The sequence below is a fragment of the Panulirus ornatus genome, chromosome 41 (assembly GCF_036320965.1).
Source record: "Panulirus ornatus isolate Po-2019 chromosome 41, ASM3632096v1, whole genome shotgun sequence".
NCBI classification, from domain to species: Eukaryota; Metazoa; Arthropoda; class Malacostraca; order Decapoda; family Palinuridae; genus Panulirus; species Panulirus ornatus.
Window position 1 is genome coordinate 9,789,584 of NC_092264.1, and position 26,723 is coordinate 9,816,306.

Sequence of the window (26,723 nt, forward strand, 5' to 3'; positions counted from 1 at the left end):
TCGGTGACATGAATAGACCAGGAATACAACATTTATATCATATCATGAATAGAGATTACATTCTAAATACTATACAACTCTTCTCTACTAAACTCTCTCTGATAGTAGATCTATCACAGAGTGATATTCACTAGCTAATGCGAGACATCATCCTCGACTTATACACAACATTCTACGTCTCTTCAAGCAAAGTTCACATATGTCATAATTCTAAGAATAGATATCCACAGGACATCTACGATACAAACTACTCTACACATATTAGAGAATCAGCTATATTATCACGAGAGTGGTCTACTTATAACGACTCAACTTATATATATATGCGATCTGACACAAGATCTAATCAGAACTAGAGAAGAACACAGATACTCTACTTACACAAGTCAATCTTCCGAGGGTAGTTATAATGTAGTGTGGGTTATATGTATATGCACAGGTCGACTAACTACACGTCACATCATATGACATCTCACATCTACAAGACATAGAATCATCTCTATATAGACATCAGAGAGTATGGAGCGTCATCCATCTATGGTGGGAATCTCGTCTACAACACTATCGCTCTCACACACGATCGGCGTTAGCACAAGATTTCGATATGCTATTTAAGAAAGACAATAGACCATAGGGTAGAGGCACTTCGGTCTTAGAGCTATAGGGAGCAGCAACATCTAGCTGTCGCTGAACACACATCTCTCTCGTACTTCTGAACATGACACGTGTATAGTTTGCTTTGACATAGTATTCGAGAGAACGACTCGACATAACCGCTCTCTCTAAGAGCATTACACATACTGTGACGTTGATGAGCTAACACTGTACATTTTACACTCAATACTACACAAAAACGTTGCACAGTATTCTATATTGTGATAATATCTCGAGCTTAAGAGAGTCTACACATAACACAAATACACATTAATACAAGTTCGTTAATTGAGAGCATCTAGAGCGATACAACTGTTTACAACCTCTCTTAGTAGTCAACATTCTACATGGATAGCCTAGAAGGGAGACATAAACTATCGAGTCTTTAAAGACGTCACAGAGCTTAAGAGAACACTCACTTATTACCGATCGAGAGAGTATCTATTGTTGCGTATTAGACACACAGTTATGACACAAAGGCTGAAAAACTCATTCTCTCTCTCAAGGAACATACACTCATTGATACGAGAATTGTTCTCTGATACTGAACAGAATTCAGACAGCATCTTCTACATGCTCCTAACACACTTTTCGTTGAAGGTGTATCAGACTTCAGTCACTAGAGATATTCTCAATCCACATACACAGCGTGAGTCACTGCGTTGTTAAACTGTCGGACATACTGATATTCTAACTTCACACACATCCATTTATCATCAATTCAAAACTAGTTAGGCACTGGATAATAGAGTATACTCGCTCATAGAAGGACAATACAAAGACATCTCTCTGTTTTTTTATGTGTTGTGTATGATGGGAGATGTGTTATAGTTACATGACATATTTTTAATAGTTTGGGTTTGGGATATTTATATCTATTTTAGAATTTTAATTTTATAATGATGATGAAGTTATATATTTTGATGAGTGACGACATACCACATGGGAGCACTATTAGAGGATATCAATTAGTTGCGCGACTACACTTACTGACTCTCTGGGATCTCCTCTCGAATCAGATCTATACCCAACAAGAACAAGTATTTAAGATTCAACTGACAGAACATTAGACACAGCAGCTGACTTACTACTCATATTCAGATACTGATCCCAAGTATCGTACACAGAACCATATTATAACTCTACCATATATGAGCCAAGAGACATTATGATTCTTGGTCTATTCTTAACTATGAGAGGAAAGACCAAGAGAGCACTTTCTGACTGACTATGAGAGAGAGATTACTGAGACACTCACCTGGTGATGTAATAAGTATCCACAAAACCTAGCTTGAAGTTCCAACTGAAAAATAACCACAAAAATTATCTTGAATTTCAACTGAAAATAACTCTACAAAAACTTAGCTTGAAGTTCAGCTGAAAATAACCACAAACGTACTTGAAGTTCAAACTGGAAAATCACACAAAAATTAGAGTTGAATTTTCCACTGAAAATAACCACAAAATTAGCTTGAATTAAACTGAAATAACAATAAAACCTAGATTGAATTCAAATGAAAATACCCAGCAAAAACCTTAGCTTTGTAGTTTCAAAGAAAATAAAGACAAAACTTAGATTGAAGTTCAACTGAAAATACACACAAAACTAGCATTGAAGTTTCAATTGAAAATAACCACAAAACCTAGTTTTGAAGTTCAACTGAAAATAACCTCAAAATTTAGCTTTGATGTTCAACTAAAATAAACCACAAAACATATCTTGAAGTTCAACAGGAAATAACAACAAAAACTTAACTTGATGTTTAAAAGAATCTAACCACAAAATATACTTGAAGTTCAACTGAAATAACCACAAAATTTAACTTGAAGTTCAACTGAAAATAACCACAAACTTAGCTGAAGTTCAACTGAAAATAACCACAAAACATAGCTTGAAGTTCAACTGAAAATAACCACAAAACTTAGCTTGAAGTTAAACGGAAAACAACAAGAAAAGTTAGCTTGGAAGTTTCAAATGAAAATAACCACAAAACTTAACTTAAGTTCAACTGAAAATAATCAGAAAACACGTAAGCTTAGAAGTTCAACAGAAAATTACCACAAAACTTAGTTTGAAGTTCAACTGAAAATAATAACAAAACTTCCCTTGAAGGTCAACTGAAAATAACCACAAAAACTTAGCTTGAAGTTCAACTAGAAATAACCACAAAACATAGCTTGAAGTTCAACTGAAAATTAACCATAAAACTAAGCTTGAAAGTTCAACTGAAAATAACACAAAACTTACTTAATTCAAATGAAAATAATCCACAAAACTTAGCATGAACTTCAACTGAAAATAACCAAAAAACCTTAGCTTGAAGTACATCTGAGAATAACCCAAAAAACTTAGATTGAAGTTGAACTGAAAAATGACCACAAAACTTACTTGAAGTTCAACGGAAAATAAGAACAAAACCGAAAATAACCAAAAACTTAAGCTGAAGTTTCAACTGAAAATAACCATAAAATTAGATTGAAGTCCAAATGAAAATAACCACAAAACGTAGCTTGAAGTTTCAAACTGAAAATAACCACATAACTTAGATTTGAAGTTCAACTGAAAATAATCACCAAAAATTACTTGAAGTTTAACTGAAAATAACCACAAAAACTTAGCTTGAATTCAACGAAAAATAACCCAAAACCTAGATTGAAGTTCAATATGAAAATAACCACAAACCTAGCTTGAAGTTCAAATGAAAATAAAGAAAAAACATAGATTGAAGTAAACACTTCAAAATACACACAAAACTTAGCTTGAAGTTCCATTGAAAATAACCACAAAACCAAGTTTGAAGTTCAACTGAAAAATAACCACAAAATTTAGCTTGATGTTCAACTAAAAATAACCAAAAAACAGAGATTGAAGTCACAACTGAAAATAACACAAAACTTAACTTGATGTTTTAACGAAAAAACTAACCACAAAATATAGCTTGAAGTTCCACTGTAAAAATAACCAAAAATTTAACTTGAAAGTACAACAGAAAATAACCACAAAACCTAGCTTGAAAGCTCAACGGAAAAACAACAAGAAAATTTAGCTTATGAAGTTCAAATGAAAATAACAACAAAACTTAACTGAAGTATCAACTGAAAATAACCGAAAACTTAGCTGAAGTACAACATAATATAAACACAAAACTTACCTATTGAAGGTCCAACAGAAAATAATAAGAAAACATCGCTTGAAGGTCAACTGAAAATAACCACAAAACTTAGCTGAAGTTCAACTGAAAATAATAACAGAAAACATAGCTTGAAGTTACAACTTAAAATAACCACAAAACCTTAGCTTGAAGTTCAAACTGGAATAACCACAAGAAAAATTTAGCTTGAAGATGAAATTGAAAATAACCACAAACAACATAACTTGAAGTTTGAACTGAAAATAACCAGAAAACTTAGCTTGTAGTTCAGCAGAAATTAACCACAAAAACTTAGCTTGAAGTTCAACAGAAATAATAACAAAACTTCGCTTTAAGGCAACTGAAAATAACCACAAAAATTAAGCTTGAAGTATCAACTGAAAATGACCACAAAACATAGCAGAAGTTCAACTGAAATAACACAAAACTTAGCTTGAAGTTCAACTGAAAATAACCACAAAAAATTAGCTTGAAGTTCAAATGAAAATAACCTCAAAACTTAGCTTGAAGTATCAACTGAAAATAACCACAAAACATAAGCTTGAAGTTCACTGAGAATAACCAAAAAACATAGAATTGAAGTTGAACTGAAAATGACCACAAAACTAGCATAAGTTTCAACGAAAATAACACCAAAACTTAGCTTGAAGTTCAACCTGAAAATAATCACAAAGTTAGCATGAAAGTCCAACTGAAAATAACCACAAAACTTAGCATTGAAGTTCAAATGAAAATAACACAAAAGTATAGCTTGATTCAACTGAAAATTTACCAACAAAACGTAGCTTAAGTTCAACTGAAAATAACCACAAAACTTATCTTGAATTTCAACTGAAAATAACCACAAAACTAGCTTCAATCTTCAATTAAAAATAACCAAAAAACATAACTTGAAAGTTCAACTGAAAATAACGACAAAAATTTCTTGAAGTTCAACTGAAATAACCACAAAACTTAGATTTAGTTTCAACAGAAAATAACACAAAACTTAGCTTGAATTCAACAGAAAATAACCAACAAAAACTTAGCTTGAAGTTCAACTAAATAACTCACAAACCTTACATACAGCCGATGCCAAAAGCAGCGGCAATTCACGCATAACCCTCTCAAACTGAATCTCTCAAGATATATGACGATATTACAGATCACAAACTGAGACACGATCAACACTTCTACAATCTTAATTCTCTACTGCTCTGATCACACTAAACCTCATACTCTCCCATCAACACAATATCGACAACATGTATAGGAGAGAGACTAGGCTCTCTCTTGGCACAGAGACTGTAGTATATCTTCTCGCTAACACACACTATAAGTACTATTTTCGAACATTCACACACAACACCGTTGAATTTCTCTTCAGCTAATGAAACTACTTTACTTCAGGTATCTATCTTATTAGTACACACAATAAGGCAAACTATATACGCCGGTGAGGCAGTGCGAGATTTTGAGGAGAGTATATGTGTTATATATATATATATATCTTCTTGATACTGAGTGCTAACACACAGCCTACAATATACATTCTGTGTTGTTAAAGTTTATATCTCATTGTCAAGCACACACCACTCCACATTAAATGATGGATTATAGATATGAGGAGATTATGTTTAAGTTATAATATTCCCATATTAATCCTGAGAATACTCTCACAGATATCGATAGAGGTGTCTATCTCTATATCTTGAGTGTTCACAATTCATCACAATGAACTTCGCAAATTATATATTACTGATGATCTACATTATCTATATTACTCATTAGCAGAGTATTAGAAGAGTTTCTATTATATAACAACATTCAGATCTTTGAAAAAAAAAAGTTTGTTTGGGCTAATAAATTTCACTGTTTATTTACGTAAAAATTTACTAAAATAAAAAAAGTAGAGATTTCTTATAAATCCAAATAAGACAAGGTAAGAAAATATGTAACACTGTATAACGACATCCCGGGTAGAATACAATTGCGTTTTGTTTGTTGTATATGTCTCTGAATTAAAGTCGTTTAATCATTAAAATATTACATTCATTATAAATTTCTCATTGGATCATATATTGGGATATTTATTTTCACGAGGTTAGGGAAAGCACCACAATGATACATATTTTTCATGATTATTCAAAGCTTTATTAAAGCAAGTTTGACAATGTCAAAATTCGATTATTGAAAGCAAAAGTTTTTTTCATGGGCTAAAAAATACCCTAACTATTTCCTGTAAGAGATTCTTCGCCTTCTTTCAACTGACTCTCATTCAAGAAACTTATATACTCTCACATAGGCTCTCTCACAAACTCATCACACACTTCAGAGAAAGTTCAGTCACTCAAACTAACAACATAACTATACACCTCTGTCTGTGATCGAGTTTATTCAATCTTCAAGCTCCGCCTAGTAGCACACTGCATTGTTGTTTCTTTTTTTACATTGAACTCTCCCGCAATTAAGTCGTTAATCATTAAACAATGCTAAAATATTACTATATTTCATTGATTTAATGTGTATTTTCATTGGCTAGGGGCAAGCATTATATATATAAATTTCTTAATGATTATTGCAGGCTTAGAAGGAATTTTCATTATGTTAAATTTCGAATTTTGTGAGAGTAGACGAGCGAGTCACTCTCTCGTGGGCTAGAAAATCTTTCTCCGGCAGAGACAACTCACATTTTTCAACCAGTACTACATTCAGTCGACGTCCTCGCGCAAGATCTACATCGCTTCGCGACGAGAGCCAACTGCGAGAGATATTATCTACTAGATGCGCCACAACACCTCAAGATCTACAGCATTCACTTGCGTAGGATTACTCATCTTTTCAATCGCGCTACTTCTAGTAAACTAGATGCATTCGTGCGAGGAAGGACTGTGCTCGAGCTCATGATGCTTTTCTATAGTATAAGAGCATGTATTCTATAGCAGTACAACTCAGCCACACTATTCTAGATCTGCGAACACAGCGGAGATTTTCTATCCATTCACATCTACTCAAGATAACTAGCACACATCACATGATAGAATTGTATTAGAGTATACATTTCTCTTATCCGTGAGGTCATACACACTACATCGCACTAATTCTTCATCTGTGATATCTCTGTGATGGCTATACACACTCTCATCTTCTACAGTCTATATACATACTATTCCACTGATCGTGAGTCTTTATTCGAAGATTACATACTACGACATGCTTACAGTTGAACTTCAAGTAAGTTTTGTTTATTTTCAGTGAACTTCAAGCTAAGTTTTGAGGTTATTTTAGCTTCATATCTAGCGTGACACACCACTCAAACTACATCACAGACTCTTGAATGAGTTTGCGAATCACTCATCATTAAGCCAGCCTATTCAGCGCGTGGTAATATCAACAATATCGACGTGCGTGATAAATATACTCTGATGAGTTAAAACTCTACTCTCTGCTCAGACATCACTCTCTAGTGGTCACATCACACAGTGTTTATGTGGACACATTGCGCGCGTACGAGCGTTTATGAACAAATGTGAGTGTGATCTACTTAGAGAGATCACGATTGACCCATTCCCTAGCGCGAAAGTTTTGTTCAAACCTTCTAATCCATTATACCATATTACATCTTCTAACATCACTTAGATTCACTATTCCATCAGAAACACATTCATTATGAGTGATTATATAATTAGGCGATATATTTTCTCTAGCATACACACACTCACGACCAGCCTTTCAACAGATCACAACTCTTATAGATTCTCATTAATTAGATTTCATATATATATTTCATCTACGTTATTGAGTTATATTTATACTTCTATCTATAGAGGAGGAGCAGATCACTAGAGGATTAACTATATAGGTTGGGAAGAGTGAGTTACACATAACAAGATGACGATATTCTGCCTCAACTCACACAACAGCTAACACATATAACTAATCTTTATATAATATAGCGAGAGTTTAGTACTCCATCGAATAGTCACATATCACACTATCTCTTGGATACACTGTAGTATCAGAGTATATATCTTCATCATACTGTATATTAGGAGCTACTAATTACATATATTTCAACAAGCTGCGTGATTTTAATTTAGAGTGTGGAATACTTTCTCAGATTCTAACTACACACTATGCAACAGACCTAAGAGTATTCACAGCGCTATGAGAGGAGAATATTTTTGGAGCGACACATATAGACTCTTATCACAGCGACAAAAAAGTCACATCATCTCGTTACTCTTATTATACAACTTTGTTCACACACATTCTCTAGCATCACATGCACGGTAACTGACCATACGTGTTCATTAAGGTTAGTCTGTTTTATATTACACGTTCTCATTCACTAGATCGATTGTGATGAGAAAACTTATGCGAAGGCTGAGATTTATTATATGTATATATCTTATTATTCTGGAGAGAACATCTCTACACCTAAGTTACGATAGTATTATGCGTTCTTTCTTTTCACTTACTTACCACCTTCCTAGCTACACAACTTTTCATCTGAGTTATAGTTTTCCGTAATAGTCTATATTCTATCGAGATGCAGACTAGATTTATATTAGAGAGTGTGTGAACTATTTGCAGAGGTTCTAGTACACATCTTAGCACTAGATAAAAATTATTAGGTGATTATATTTATCATAGTTTCATTACACCTATCACATAGACGACACACCTAGGTATTCTAAGTGATTAGAGTAGTAAGTGAATCTAATATTCCGAGATTTCAACTCTATCTCACGGATATGCTAGAGTATTCACATATATATAGTGAGTATATCTTTAATCAAGGCTTCTATCATCTCTTCTTCTCTTCATCTCACTGCGTTATTTTCTCTAGATCTAGAGAGTACTACACTTTGATCTCTAGTAGTATTATATGAGAAGCCAACCCTCAACTAATTCTTCTATCTCAGAATCTTTACTTCTTCAACAGAGCTCTAGATCTCACCGACAACATCATTCAATCATTCTCTTAGAGAAGTTATGAGTCACTTCAATTTTGAGTCAGCTCACTATCAAGTCTACACTCAGTCTCTATCTACAAGTATAGTGTTGATTGTTAAGTCAGTTAGGTGATCAGGGTTTTTTTTAGTCATTCACAGTCATCTACAGAGATTTATCACTATATTATTATCTATATTCATTCAGACAATTCTGAGACACAATCTCTATACACAAGACTACTACAGAGTATTATATTTTGAGAGATGGAGACATATTATTATCGCGAGAGTGAGACACATACAGAACTCTCTCTGATGAGTTATTTTAGAAATCCATGGTTACTAGAGTTAGACACAGTCATGACGATCATACGTCATCCTACACAGCTCCGTTTTTTTATAGAGAGAGATAGTGATTACAGTTATTATATCAACTTGTGTATCATCTATTGTCATCAACTACACACTGATTTTTATTGTATGCGTGACTTATACTAATAAGTTTATACGCGGGTATCGTAGAGCGAAGCAACAATCACTCACAAGACTCTCTCACTTGTTGTTTGGGATATTTATATGAAAATGATATTTGTAATGGTTTTGTTGGTAATGTTAATAATAAAAATTGATTTTAATTAATAGAAGCGCGTATTATCAGTATTTTACAGAATATTCAGTCTGTCTACTCTTCAAGCTTATCGTGACAGATTCTCTTGACAGTGTAGATTCTCGTTCAATATTGTAAGGACATCTCTATCACGGGTATCGTACAATCTATATGAGAATGGTATTTATCTTATACACATGAGATTAGAAACTTCACACTTCTAGATCAGAGATATCTCATAGAGGTCTGTATGAGTATCATATACTCATATCGATCAACAGTATCTTCACTCTTTCTCACACTATCTTACATATAGTACACATTATCGACTACTCTCAAGTTATAAATTATGTATCTGTAGCGTTCGAGGTTTATTTACGCGATGTCTTCCATCTTCATCGAATCTATTAGATCATATAATTGATCTCTTTGAGTTAATAATATGTAACACCACACGTATCACCAGCACAAGCTTACTACTATTTACTATAGTATAGAGCACTTAAATATTATCTTCAGTGATTATGACTCAGTTTCACTCTTACTATCTACTGTTTAGTGATGTTGAGGTTGTCTTTATTCACTATTATTGTTAAACTAATCACAAGTCATCGAAGTCGTTGTTCTATGTATATAGGAGTGATAATGCATGCAGAGTTAACCACAATTCTCACACTGGCGTAGATGAGTTATGAGAGCAGGGGGGAGGGTGAGAGAGAGGAGATAACATCACCCAATGTTAAGTACATCTTGTCAATATCTTATGATTTATAGTGGAGATTCGTAACTTCACGAGTGAGGTGACACGAGCTCAGAAGTCTCAAAGTGTGGTTAGGAGACGAGAGTCTAGTATAGATGTGCAAGTAGATATAGCGCTTGACATGACGTAGGTACATATAATTATTTCTATGAGTACTAGAGATGTACAGAGATTGTACAGTGTTCAGAGATGGAGCGTTACATCTATATCTGCTACAAGTTAGATATTGGAGATGTGGAGTTGGGATATGAGATTTATAGCTTGTGTCTATTAGTGCGTTTAGAGGGCTGTTCGAAGCGTATATGATGGGTTAGCTGAGAGTCATTGAGAGGACTGTTCTGCCATAGCAGAATGTGCACTAAGGACAGATGTGTATTCTGTATGTATGATATTTATTTGTACCGGTAGCTCATTTATTGCAGATCTTATAACACATGGTACACCATTCTGTAATAGCTGAGTGTTATTGTATATCCACAAGAGTGAGTCTTTCTACACTCATGCCGCGTCTTGCAGAGTTTTTAGTAGGTATTTCTATACAATGTTATTTATCTCTGAGAAGCGAGCTATATACTTCACATACTACTTCTTATTCATTACTCTCGAGTAGTGGACAACAATCTTTATTTCACGTCTATAAAGAACTATCAAGGACAAGAGAGAGAGCTTACAAATATATATTGCAGTGTTAATGTATACTCTGTCATCAGAGATGTGAACGAGTACACAACTGTAATAATGCTTTATTTATGTGGGTATTATCGTTTTCTTATTATCGAACCATATATATACATATACATCTATATCTTCATTACTATTGTGGTTAGTTACTTTGTTCTAAATCTTTTATAATTTCTATTGTACTTGTTGATTTAGGGATTATCGCTAGATGTGCCGGGTGAGTGTTCTCACTAGATCACAGCTAATGGTATCTTATGGTACATCGATATAATAGTTTAGAGGATCTCGTGCAGCCACACAATGCGAGACTGTCTAGACCATCACATAACTCATAGGTTCTATGGATATATTATAATTAGATATATCTTATCAGACACAAGTTATGCAACTATTCTATGCGAGACAAAACACTAGGTTAGATTCTATTTAGAGTGTGAGTCCACATTAGTCCACAACACAACATATAGAACTTCGTTATCTCTCTACTACTGAGGTATTATTATTGAGAACTAAGAGGGACGCGTCTTGATATCTATCTATACTAGTCCCTGAAAATTCTATCTAAGTGTTGTATTATTTTAATTTGAAATAAAAGCTAAGTTTTGTGGTTATTTTCATTTGAAATTCAATCTAGGTTTGTTGTTATTTTCAGTTTTAACTTCAAGCTAAGTTTTGTGGTTATTTTCAGTTGACTTCAAGCTAATTTTGTGATGATTTTCAGTTGAACTTCAAGCTACGTTTTGTGGTTATTTCCAGCTGAACTTCAAGCTAAGTTTTTGTAGAGTTAATTTCAGTGAACTTCAAGATAATTTTTGTGGATTATTTTCATTGAAACTTTCAAGCTAGGTTTTGTGGTTATTCATGTAACTTCAATCTAAATTTTTGGTTATTTTTCACAGTAGTATTCTCTTGTCGACCACCATGATAGTCTATCATACTAGATCACATATCAAACTTCTACAATATCTCGAACTCACATCTCACAAGTCTCAAGACGAGTGATACATTTCATGTAATACATGTATCTCTAATAGATCTTAACAGTTGACTAACTATCTCTCACAGACTGCGACTGTGTCTCTTCACTAGTAGTGAGTGTATAGCATATAAGTAGCATATAGATCTCTATTACACATCTATCAGTCTATAGTTACTAGTCTACAGTAAACTACTAGAGCTAACAACACTCTACAGAATGCGCGCAGAGCGAGAGAGATCTTACACACAGACATATGAGTGAGACTTATGTTCTACACTACTTCATTTATGGAACTTACCGAGCTTACAGGATGTTGTATCTAAGTGCTCTTATAACTGTTAACTTCCTATTATGCACAAGCTTTCACACTTTAACACAGAGTCTAATGTGTGCGCAGAACACAATTGTCTCAGTGTGATCACACTAGCATATCATACTGCAGAGACCTGATAGTTTCTTCATGTCAAGGACAATATAGAGTTTCAGATATATTATCTCTCGAAGCACGTCACAAACACTTACTCTGCGTGAGTAACAATTCACCTTCATATTTCTCGCGACTTACTCTTTTCTCTACTAGGAACAGCATATATATCTGCGACCATTCCTCTCAGACACGACTGCTATCACTATCTCCCGAGACACACAACACAACCTTCTTACTAGCAAGACTAACTACAACTAATCAGACATGAGCTAGAACTTCAAGCACGTTAGAGATATATCAGGATTTACAAACTATCTCCTCAGATCAGTGACTTATGTAAGAGCGATATCATCCACACTCTTGAGATTTTATGAGTGATACTTGAGAGTAATACACACAATGTACGCGAGAGACAACTATAGACACACACACAGAGTATATCATATGAGAGTGATAGCTAATGATTGATCACACAGTACTGACACACATCCAATGCTACACTTACATACTATATGATATTTAGATACTGGGAGAGAGAGCACTTATATGAATACATCAACATACACATCCTGTTAGACAGTGTTTAGACACTTAGATACCAGATATATCTATGACAATCACATATCACAAGCTAACTTTTTATTATACATGTCAGAGAACTACATATCCTCGAGGTGTATTGAGACGCACATACTCGAGCAGAGAACACTGTGGATCAAGTCTAGCGCTGTGAGAGTCACACCATTTACCATTTGAGCACCAAGATCATCAATCAATGCATTAAGTTTATTATTGAGCTGTAGAGAGGAGTCTATACTAATAATCTCTTGAACATCAAGAGCTCTCTCGTAATATTCTGATAGCACTAGTATTATATCCTCACAACATACTCTATCTACGCAACCTACAACCTCAAACACAAAACATATCTCTTGACGTGAGCACTATTATATACAACAGATACTGATCTCTATCCAACCTCATGAGAGAGTCTCTGAGAGGCTGTATGAATCTCGCGGAGTTGTGATCGGACATACACTGAGTTCTTTCTCTCATTATAAGATGGACACTGTCATTTATCGTACAACTTTCACTCACATCGTATTTTTTTATGCGATATATGAAGATCAATCATTATACTACAACAGTCGCGCAAGCGTGCGAGCGTGAGAGAGATGATGGTATAACTTACTACAATGTATATCAACCTAGACGCGGAATACTTACAAGTTTTTCGAGAGATATGAAGATGTAACACAACATTAAGAGACAACGAGGATATTCAGGCTACGATGATGTGACAGAGAGATCCAAGTATTCAGTTGGAACTCACACTCTTAGTTATATATATATACTCGACAACTTATATATCCTACGATCTAGAAGTCTGATATATCTATCGCGTAGAGAGGGATTCTATGTTTAGTATCTACAAGTATGTTCTCAGTCTTAGCAAAATCTAACAGAGTAAGATCTCCTTAGAGAGAGTATGAATATATGAGGAGAATTCTTAACATTACTTGACGCACTATCGAACGATATCTCATATACTATGTAATCTACATTTTCATACAGTAGATGACACACATGTCGAAGCTGAGACAGATCGTTTATTAATGCATGATTATCACACATCAATTCCTCTCTCAAGTATGATAATTCACACGAACTCACCGTCATTAAATCTGCCTGGGTACTAGTAGTAGAGATATATGTCATTGTCTGTTACTATTATAACACGTATTGACTAACGATCATTATCATGTAACGATGTGTTGTAGGTGTGAAATGGTGGAGAATGAGGTGTTCATGAGTGGGTTGTATGAATGTACACTCTTGCACTTTGATATGTCTATGTAGACTTATATATAGAGATGATCACACACATCATTGCTATGAGACACACATTCACGATGACACTGATACAATGGTGTATTACACTCTTCTATAGTTTTAGAGTGTTATTGATACTACCTCTCACTGTCTATTACGAAGTGATTGGAGAGGATGGTGATTGTATAGTACATTAGATCGTACACAGTACAACATGAGTTGGATTTATCTTTTAGAGAAGGTGGTTACATACATGCTATAATTCTTTGCACGACACTAAATCTTAATATATCTTTGTCAACAATCGATTATTAGGATCACAGTCACTATATTTAGAGAGTGAGATTTATCACTGCCTATTTATTATATATTATGTTAGAGGATGTCACTTATTCTCTAACTTTTTATTGCGATACCGTAACAAGAGGGCTCAATAGAATTTATGTAGTATCAGATTCTCTCATTATTATTACTATTAGTTATTCTCTATTCTATACTAACACATCACAACAACTATCTCTCTGCTGAGAGAGACTTTCTCCTAGGATATCACCATTCAGTTGCACAAACACTACGTATAATGAGTTTATATCTCAGTTGGGTGTGAGTAGTGATCGGATCATGACTATATAGACTTAGCAATATATCTAGCTGTGTGTGTATGTGAGTATATGTACATTTAGAGTAACACGATGTTACATACTTCAACAAGTGCTACATCGTTATTATTCAGACTGGATCTACATACTTGTCTCATGTATCATCATCTACATGTATGTCACTGTCATACACTTATATGAGTGTTATTTCTGTCTTTTATATTTACACACAGGGTATCTGAGAGACTGAGCGTTAGACAAGCTAGTGGTTGGATGGATGTATGCGCACATTATATAATGTCTATGTTTCGTTCAATGATCACTTTTATTATCTCTAAATAAGGTATTATCTATCTCTCTTAAGTGGACATCATTATTATACACTCTCGATCTGGTCACTATATTTGAGTGGATTCTACTATATGTGTTGATTGTATCTATCTAATTATTAACTGAGGACGAGATTGCATAGATGCACAGAACACTCAGAGTATTATAACACGTGCACATTACATCTTAATTAATGAGCGAGTATGTGTATGAACGTTATGCATACATCTATGTTGTATAGAGGTCTAGATATTCATTGTATGGTAAGCATTTCACTTCTGCAGGCTACGGTATTTTATTTTGAGTGTTTTATCTAGATTATAGAAGTGACTCTGACAATTATTGATACACAGATGTGTGGAGGAGTGAGCACACTTACTGTATTATCTGCGAAATGATGACGTGATAGATTATTCTGGCCACTAATAGTATTCGCGTTTATTTTCGACATATTTGATCTCTTTACTTCAGAGGCGTTTTTCATACACATGTGGGTATAGTATTTATTGAGTGTTTTTATACAAGTGTATAGTGTGAATAGACATCTGGAATACACAGTAGTTGTTATACTAGATATACTTGTAGTTTACGATGTGGTCGATACGTATATGATTGTGGTTTATGGACACTTGATTCTGTGTTACGGTGTGAGATCACAATGTATGACAATTTATATAGGAAGTACTTGACACAGGATTTGGTCACTCGCAGTGTGGTTATGAGATGTGTGCAAGTTGGTAGCGGTGGGGCTATGATAGGTTTGATGAGAGTTCTACGTGTAGATATGTCATTACACACTGTGTTGGGCTAGATCTATATAGACACACATCTCACGGAGAGGATAGAGTACATAGGCACACATAGTCTGAGGTTGTCTGTGGTATACTGGGTGAGGGGTCTCCGATAAGACATCAATTATATGATTGTATAACTCACACAGGATAGTTGATTGTAGAGCACGATCCACTCTGTTGTATTGGACATCAGATAGTATGCGTAGTAGATTAGTGTTTACGGTGTGTGTATTGAGTAGATGATATCTTATCACGGTGACGATTATACATATAGTCTTCTACATGCAATGGAGTAGATGATTTTTGGGGAGTGGGAGTGTGTATTAGATGTCTACTCTGTCCTTTGATATATCACATAGTTCAGATACTCTTCACAGTCTAGTGATATGGTGTGAGGTATTCATGATGGTACAAAGTGATAGATTTCTAGGGATCATATGGAGACACACAAGGAGAGGGGTGTGTAGATGAGAGAGCGAGATCTGGTTGAGAGAGTATTCTTGGATCTCTTATGATTGTGTGTGTGTGATAGGGGGTGTTATGGGGTGTGGACAGTAGTCTGAACACTATGAGGGTTGTTATATGAGTGTGAGGATGATGTTGGATTGATATGATCTATACTGAGGAGCACACACAGCACATGTTAGGAGTGGTTATATAGTGTGGGATGTAGAGGTATGATCTAGGACATGAAATTGCAGTGACACTCAAGAGTATTACTATATTGTATATGTTAATATGTAGTATATAAGTGACACTAATTGAGTACACATTCAGCACATGATACGAGAGGTGGGTGTAGTGTGGTCGTAGGGAGGGAAGAGCAGTAGTTTATGATATATCACTGGTGATTGAGTGCGCACACAACACACATCTTGACGTCTGAAGATGACATTATGGATGGTGTGATCTGTTTACTTATGCGTAGTTAACTGATGAGATTGAACCGATTGGGAGGAGGACGTGGAAGTGCACTGATAGTGACAATTATTATACACTATGAACTGTATATATAGGGCGGTATATCGTATTGTATGAGATTGATGACGGGAGTCTCTTAGAGACTATTACGTAGAGATAGCGAGACACATTTTGTAATAGTTCTTATCTCTACGAGGAGTATTTATTAGGAGTAGACACACTGGAGTATGTGATTAGATATGAAATATATGCATATGAGGTAGTTGGCGGTTGGTGTGATGGGTTTGGACGAGGTAGAAGACACACAACACATTTGCATATGCATTTATCTGGATAGGTGACGCACATATGATGGATGGCAAACATGTATAGTCTCACTATGAGTAGACGATGAGTCTCTGATTATGGATGTGATGGCTGATAGAGTTAGACGGATCTCAGATGGATATCTGTCATGGCTGATGGTGGAGTGTTGTGGTGTTTCTATATATGAATTATGTGACATGGAGTATGAGTGGCATGCGATGGGAGGTCACGAGATATATGAGTTTGTAAAGGTTAGTTGTAATGGTTGGGGGGGTTAGGGTAGATTTTTTTTTTTTTGTTTGGAAGGTTTTTTTAATATGATTTTTGGTTGTTTTAGTTGGTACGTGTGAGTTTATATATATTAGATATCATGTGATTCGGATATATACATTGTGTCTGTAGATGTGGTGTGAGATTGTTGAGTGGATGGGTTATATCTCACTTTATACAAGTGGGGAGTAACGTGCACAGAATTTCAGATTAGGTAGTGTGAGGTTGTTTTATCAACACATCTGTATTGATCTATACGTTCTATCTCATCTCTCTGAGGGATATGGATGAGTAGAGAGTGGTGATGAGTGTATGGAGACATGTAGAGACAAGACTATGGCTCACTGTGAGGAGATAGATTATAGTGGTTGAGTGTGGCGTGTGTTATAGGCAATGAGGAAGTATATTTAGAACACACACACACGCACTCTCTCATAGTGGGATATGTGGTGTGTACATGGCACAGAAGATAGAGTGATACATCTCACAGAGACATAGACTGACAGTTCTTGTAGGATGATAGATGTTGACACTATATATATGTTACTGCAGATTGAGATTAGTGAGAGCGTGGAGAGAGATGATACTGATGAATTAGATATGTGAGATACACAATACAGGTATACTTGATTATTGCATTATTCGTGTATCACTTAACGGTCAGTTATGTGGATAGATACTGTGTGGTGGTGGATCAGCATATATCATCTGATATTGTGTTTAATGTGCATTTCGATGTAGAGGTAGGATGTGAGGATGATATATAAAGAATATGTTATTCAGACATTTGTATATTAGTTCATTGTCGTTGACACTCACTCTAGGGTATAGGGCGTATGTGTTGTTGGTGTATGATTTATTCATCAGGATAGACAGACGAGAGACAAGGCATGAGACTGACGGGTTCTTGTGGAGGATACTCATAGGGTTAGACACTCTATAGCACTGTTATATGAACATCAGAGAGAGTTATTTGATAGGAGAGAGGATAGAGCAAAGTGAGAGGATATGATACTCATATGGATGTATATGAAGAGACGTGCATGAGAGTGAGGAGATGGAGGATTAGTGTGAGAAGCACAGTGAGACTCTATGTAAGGTAAGACACTGTTCAGTGTGTCTGGATATTAGAGGGTGTATTGGGTAGATGATATGGGACAAGGAGAATAATAGGATTGATCTAATCTAACATGTGGTAGAGTATTGTCACGTGAGGATTAGGTTTTACACGTTATATGTGATATCTTGCGACGTGACATGTCTCTCTGTCTAGTGGGTGTATATTGGGAGTGTGAGTGGTGGGGGTGTGGATCTCTGATGATAGACTACAATCAGATGCATTCATGAGAAGTGGATTGGTGTGTGTGTGAGCATTGGAGATATGATCTAACATGATAATATATTATATAGCTGACACAGGAGATGAGTAATATGGAGTGAGCGCGTGTGCATGACTTCTTTTTTTGTCACACACACATCTAGGGTGTTCATGGCAGACATGCACACTGACTACCTATTAGGGATCAGTGTGGCGTGGTATCTTCTTGAGCATGGAGAGGGATGTAAGAGGTGAGAGGCTAGCGGTGAGATGGACACTCTGGTTCAGAGTGGTGAGATGGGGGATTCTTAGAGTGTTATCACACACTATATATTTTCTTCTCATATAGACACAGACGTGATCTGTGGATGTGGATAATGGTGTGGGTCAGTATGGATATGTATTGCTGACTATTAGTGTCGTTGTGGGGGATGAGTATGAGTCTAGGGGTTTGTAAAGATCAATGGATGGGTTCAAGACATAGTAATGGTGACACTTTAGTCAGTATACGTATTGTGGAGTGTTCTTGGGGCACTAGATATGATAAGTTAGTGATGACGCTTTCAACACACTCAGTAGAGTCACATTTTGTTATGTAGGCATTCTTAGAAGAGGTCTTGGTAGCGGGGACACATAGGTGGCGAAATCTCTTATTATAGAGCGTGGTTGAGGTCATATGTAATGAGAGCAGAAATATGACGAGTTGGACACGGGGTGAATTCTTATCAGGTTGATAGATGCCATGTGTATATGAGATGAATATACACAATTGGTCATCAGTCTGTGTTTAGAAGTAGTGTGATTTGTCTTCACACACACTCACGTCTTCACACGACACACTATGTCTAGTCTGGTATATGGCTATGAGTGTCAAACGTGTGGTACAACTGTTACACGAGGATTGTTATAACTATATATATGAGGATAGAGTTGGAGGGTATGTGTGGAGAGAGAACTATATGTAGCACGCCATAGATTCAGTATGTAGTACTTGACGTGACACAGTCCTAGTAGGATGGGGTTTATAGGAGAGGCACTTGGAGATTATATTGTACATATAGGGATACTTGTAGATGGTGGTATGTGACAGTAGATGAGGGATGGTGGTGCACTATATTGATGTGTAGGTAGCATACACGTTGATTGGTGTGTGTATTGTGCAGTATAGTGTAGTGGTGTAGGTCAGTACGGAGAGAAGTGCGAGCAACCTCTTGGAATATCAGATTTGGAGGATAGAGAGTGAGGTAGGTGAGTGTGGGTGCGATGGGATGATTTTTGGCAGGATGACTCTATGTGATAGATGTGGTGGATGGAGGACAGATGGTGTGGAGGAGATTGTATATCTCTGTTGGGGAGATTATAGAGCAGAGAGCGTTCACGAGAGGACTATCTTAGGATATAGGTGTGAACATACGTTAGGTAGATAGAATCGTGTTGAGAGGATATGAGCATGACATGAGCATACATGGTTCACAGATATGTGTATTCTGGTGGAGTACTTATGCACTATATCATGTGCAAGAGTCTATAGCAGCATGATGGGGATAAGTTGGTGAACATGATTGGGTACTCAGTGTCTTATATTCACATGTCTTGTGTCGGATAGTAGTGAGGACAGGGTGTATCGTCACCAGAGCTTGAGTGATGAGCGTGGGTACTGTCTGACGTTGGATATAGGCACAGTGGTAGTGTATTCTAGATTGGGATGATGTGAGAGTACATCTAGGATGTACTACTTAGTGAGAAGGTACTAACTCATTGTGTGAGATGAGAGGTGAGAGAGTAGACAGTGTGGGTGGGGCACAGAGGAGATAGTAGGCAACATACAGTTGGAGACACGGAAGGCGTGGATTAGTCAGTGGAGTGTGACACACATGATATAGGAGATGTCTACATTAGAGAGAGATCATTAGGTGTGTGGATGAAGGATCGATCAGAGGTATATGGCTACTATCACACATACACATTTGATTCGTTGCATATAGTAAGGGTATTGTAGAGACATCTGACATGAGGTTCGATAACTGATTTGAGGTCTGTCATAGCGATTAAGCGGTATGTAGAATACGCTTACTGAGGTATACACTGGGTATTATAGTTTTTGAAGGAGATAGATTGGTGTGTGGGTATGGGACACATAGTAGGTTATTTACTCCTGACACATTTCATACACTATGTACGAGTGAGGGTATCATAGTTAATCTGTTATGTATAGCACTATGAATCTACGATACAGTTAGGGCATGGGAGGGGTGTATAAGTATAGACTATGTAGGTGTTAGGAGAGACTCACGCTAATAGTGTTTGACGACTGAGTGTACACGGTGGGCAGTGCACAAGACCTGAAACACACATTGATTCTGGTGTGTGGGGGGTGGGTATTGGTTATTCAATTGAGTTTCATCATGTCTCGGACGAACACTGAGTGATTACACATCTGGCACACTCCTACACGAGAGACACATAGGAACTTGAGCTGTAGGTATGAGATAGGTGAGTGTTGGGAGTAAGAGTGATGTACTCTATGTGCATGATCTGGTATAGAGGGTGGCATCAGTAGCTGGTCAAGCAGCGTCGAGGTTGTTATATAACAGTATATGGTATGAGACTTCTTCATCTATTGAGTTCTGTGGGTATTACACATGGTTTAGTGTTTATATTTTACAGTCTACATGACTATGTCAGAGGCAAAATGAGGCACAAATGTCAACTGGGAGCTCAACTATAGGTAGGATTGTAGCAGATGTGTGTGACCCTGACACTTTATAGTACACATCACAGACACTATTTGTGTGCGACACGTGTAACACAGGAGCAACTGGTGCGCTTAAGATGGCAACATTCATGCTCAGATGTATATACGATTGCGTAGCGTAGCAGAATGCGGAACTCTGCATCTGTTGAGGCATAGGAATATGACTCTGTGTCACGTGGGTGGAGTTCTAGGGCCACACACACATGTGTTGGAGTTCACATGGGAGTATTGTCACAGTTTCATTGTGTTCTGGTATGAAAGGTGGGTGGTTTGTGTAGGGTAGTTTAGTAGTATTATGTGTGGGCACACAACACATGGTGGTGGTATAATGAGTGGTGACATTGTCTGTGGTTGGTGGAGTTGGGGTAAGTACTTTTAGGATGGGTGAGTGTTTGGGAGGGTATCGTGGTGTGTTGGGTTGGGTGGGGTAACACACACACGAGACGGAGTGTCACATTACGTAAGAATCTGATTGGTGTGTGTAGATGTGGGTTCTTGAGTTGTGATCACTCTGAGATTATGTCTCATCAACACACTACTGATTACGTGAGTGACTGGTATGGTGTGTGTACATAGGACAATTCAGGTATATCAATTGTGTGTTATCTAGATGATAAGTGAGTTCTTTAGTTTATCGCTGTGTGTTTGTGGACACAATATGTGTGTTTATATTATTGCACACATGAATATATTAGATATGTTCGAGGTTTTGGTATTCAGGTGCACAAGGCGGGCAAATATTACTTTAGTGTGTGTGTAGTATTATATGTGTTGGGGGGGAGGTGATGGTATATAGATTGAGTTTGGATGGTGTTTGGTTTGGGGTGGGATGTTAGAGTTAGGTTTTGTGAGGGTAAGATATGTAGAGGTTTAGGGAGTTATTGTTTGTAGGTGTTAAGTGGAATGTAGGTATTATTTGTGATTGGGATATCATATTTTAAATTAGTATATAACACTCGAGATCGGATATTTACATGTGTTTTGGAAGTGGGTACTAATGTTAGACAACTGTGTAGTATTGTCTAATCTAACTCGATCATTATGGTATGACAAGAGCTGTTTTAGTATTGGTATTATACTTTGGGATTCATATGTGACACACAGTGGAGTTCTTGGATTGGGTGTAGATAGATTGTGGTGCAGAGTGTAGATGTGGTGCTAGATAGCTGGGTGAGTAAGTAGTGAACATACTGTCAACTTATATGGGATGTGTGTTGATAGTATGATGACAATGTGTGGTGAGACACACTATAATTCTTCAGTAGTAACACAGGACGATCAATCTCTGGAGGGTGGGGTGTAGAGTGCACCATAGAGGTCTGTGACGGTAACACATAGAGTGATCTGTGGTGAGTGGTGGATTAGATGACAGATGATGTGCACGATAGGGGGATATGCGTACACTGAAGAACTGATGGGTATATTATGTTATAGCGAGGTATTATAGTAGTGTGTGTCATCTCGTTAGGATGTACAGGCACCGTGGGGCACAAGAGGATCAGTCTTCTTAGGATGGGATTATATCGCAGACACATACTGGTACATACGCACACTGTGGAGGACTCTCACCATAGAAGTACAGTATGTGAGTTGGAGGGGAGATGGAGCAGTATTGTATAGGTGGGAGTCACACACACAAAGTGTGTGCGAGGGTATCTTCTATTAGAGGTCAGTACAGAGTGAGGTGTGTATATGAGGCTTTTCAGGTGTATGACGATATCATAGCATGATTAGCTACTATATGAGTTTTGTGTTGTGTGAAGATGTGATACAATGGTATGATATATGATAGAGAGCGCTTAACACTATTGACACCCAATCTGTTATGCAGTCTCTATGGATACAGAGACGATATCTTTCGAATTTGAACAGTTTGGGTATGTATAGGACAGTTATAAGTGTACAGACTTTATCTGGTTGGGTGACGTCAAGATCTATAGGAGACGACACACACGACTTACAGGGATCACTAGATGTGAACACTTTCTCAGGAGTGATTATGAGGTGAGCAGTGACTATGTGTTGGAGAATTGTGAGAGCACAGATTTAGCGTGATTGTGCACATCATGTGTATGGTATTGATAGTGGGGTGGTGGGGATTGGAGGGACACTCTATTAGTGATTTCAAGTGGTCTTTGTAGTAATCTATGAGGGATTGTGGGTATGTGAGTTGATATGAATTCTCTTGTGTGGTGTCATGCTGATTGTATGTCAGTGAACGGGGTATGGTATCACAAGAGGACACTCTGATTCACGATTCAGAGTCAGACAATCGAGCATCACGTTCTCATTGCACACAATAGAGATGAGATGAGGAGAAATGGCTATTATATTGGAGGCAGTTACACACGATACAGACACAGGACTCAGATGGTGAATGTAGTGGACACGATATGTATGTGAACTCTATATATTGCGGGATGAGGACACCTTGGACAGATGTAGCTACATTTTATGATGCAAGTGTAGGGAGAGGCTGGTAGTGAGTGGAGTGAATGTCTGAGGAGGGTGTTGGGTAGAGAGTGGGTGATGCATGAGTTATATGATTAGACACACGTGAGAGAACAGTTCAGATGACATCTTGTGTCAATGAGGAATTGCGTTGGTGGAGAGATCTAGGAGGGGACAGCAGTAGTAGAGTGTGTTTCTAATGTGAGCGATATGACAGAGAGTGGGGGTGTTTTGATCCTTGTTAGTGATTAGATTCAGTGACATTCGGATGAGGTGTGTGAGATGCAGTACATGGAGACACATGATGAATGTGTTTAGTATAGGTTTGGTGTATTTTTTTATGTGTTAGTATTGAGTTGTTGTGTGGTTTGTTGTTGGTGTTAGGATAGAGTTGTGGTGGGGTTGTGGTTATGTTTTAGTATTGTTAGTGTTTGGTGTGTGTTATGGGATTAGGAATTAGTGTGGTGTTGGGTTTGGTTGGATGGTGTTAGGATTGATTTTTTGTGGTTTTGTGTATGTGGTTATGAATGAATTTGGTTGTGGTGGTTTTTGGGATGTTGGTTATGATTGGAGTATGTGTGTGTGTTGTTTATGTTGGTTATGTATTGAGTAGTTGTGTTGTTTTTTTAAGTTGTTATTATTGATTTGGGTGGGGGTATTTTATGTTATTATTCTATCTAAGTTTTTGTTATGCTCAGTTTGACGTCAAGCTAAGTTTGTGGTTATTTTTCAGTTGAAATTCAAAGCTAAGTTTTGTGGTTATTTTCTTTTGGAACTTCAATGCTAAGTTTTTTGTGGTTATTTCCAGTTTGAACTTCAAGCTTGGTTGGTGGGTTATTTGCAGTTGAAACTTTCAAGCTATGTTTTTGAGGTTATTTTCAGTTGAACTTCAAGCTAAGTTTTGTGTTATTTTCAGTTGACCTTCAAGCGAAGTTTTTTGTTATATTTTTCAGTTGAACTTCAAGTTAAGTTTTGTGGTTATTTTCTGCTGAACTTCAAGCTAAGTTTTCTGATTATTTTCAGTTCAACTTCAAGTTAAGTTTTGTGGTTATTTTCATTTCAACTTCAAGCTAACTTTTCTTGTTGTTTTCCGTTGAACTTCAAGCTAAGTTTTGTGGTTATTTTCAGTTGAACTTCAAGCTATGTTTTGTGGTTATTTTCAGTTGAACTTCAAGCTAAGTTTTGTGGTTATTTTCAGTTGACCTTCAATCGAAGTTTTGTTATTATTTTCAGTTGACCTTCAAGCTAAGTTTTGTGGTTATTTTCTGTTGAACTTCAAGCTAAGTTTTCTGGTTATTTTCAGTTGAACTTCAAGTTAAGTTTTGTTGTTATTTTCATTTGAACTTCAAGCTAAATTTTCTTGTTGTTTTCCGTTGAACTTCAAGCTAGGTTTTGTGGTTATTTTCAGTTGAACTTCAAGTTAAATTTTTTGGTTATTTTCAGTTGAACTTCAAGCTATATTTTGTGGTTAGTTTCTGTTAAACATCAAGTTAAGTTTTGTGGTTATTTTCAGTTGTACTTCAATCTATGTTTTGTGGTTATTTTTAGTTGAACATCAAGCTAAATTTTGTGGTTATTTTCAGTTGAACTTCAAACTAGGTTTTGTGGTTATTTTCAATTGAACTTCAAGCTAAGTTTTGTGTGTATTTTGAGTTTAACTTCAATCTAAGTTTTTTCTTTATTTTCATTTGAACTACAAGCTAAGTTTTGTGGTTATTTTCATTTGAACTTCAATCTAGGTTTTGTGGTTATTTTCAGTTGAACTTCAAGCTAAGTTTTGTGGTTATTTTCAGTTGAACTTCAAGCTAATTTTTGTGATTATTTTCAGTTGAACTTCAATCTAAGTTTTGTGGTTATTTTCAGTTGAACTTCAAGCTAAGTTTTGTGGTTATTTTCATTTGAACTTCAATCTAAATTTATGGTTATTTTCAGTTGAACTTCAAGCTAAGTTTTGTGGTTATTTTCATTTAAACTTCAAGCTTAGTTTTTTGGTTATTTTCAGTTGAACTACAAGCTAAGTTTTGTGGTTATTTTCAGTTGAACTTCAAGCTAAATTTTTGGTTATTTTCATTTGAACTTCAAGCTAAGTTTTTTGGTTATTTTCAGTTGAACTTCAAGCTAAGTTTTCTGGATATTTTCAGTTGAACTTTAGGCTACGTTTTGTGGTTATTTTCAGTTGAACTTCAATATAAGTTTTGTGGTTATTTTCAGTTGAACTTCAAGCTAAGGATTGTTGTTATTTTCAGTTGAACTTCAATCTAAGTTTTGTGGTTATTTTCAGTTGGACTTCAAGGTAAGGTTTGTGGTTATTTTCAGTTGAACTTCAAGCTAAGTTTTGTTATTTTCAGTTGAACTCCAAGCTAAGTTTTGTGGTTAGTTTCAGTTGAACTTCAATCTAAGTTTTGTGGTTATTTTCAGTTGAACTTCAAGGAAAGTTTTCTCGGTATTTTCAGTTGAACTTCAAGCTATGTTTTGTGGTTATTTTTAGTTGAACTTCAAGCTAAGTTTTGTGGTTATTTTCAGTTGAACTTCAAGCTAAGTTTTGTGGTTATTTTCGTTTGAACTTCAAGCTAAGTTTTATGGTTATTTTCAGTTGAACTTCAAGCTACGTTTTGTGGTTATTTTCAGTTGAACTTCAAGCTATATTTTGTGGTTATTTTCAGTTGAACTTCAAGCTAAGTTTTTGGTTATTTTCAGTTGACCTTCAAGCGAAGTTTTGTTATTATTTTCAGTTGAACTTCAAGCTAAGTTTTGTCGTTATTTTCTGTTGAACTTCATGCTAAGTTTTCTGGTTATTTTCAGTTGAACTTCAAGTTAAGTTTTGTGGTTATTTTCATTTGAACTTCAAGCTAACTTTTCTTGTTGTTTTCCGTTGAACTTCAAGCTAAGTTTTGTGGTTATTTTCAGTTGAACTTCAAGCTAAGTTTTATTGTTATTTTCAGTTGAACT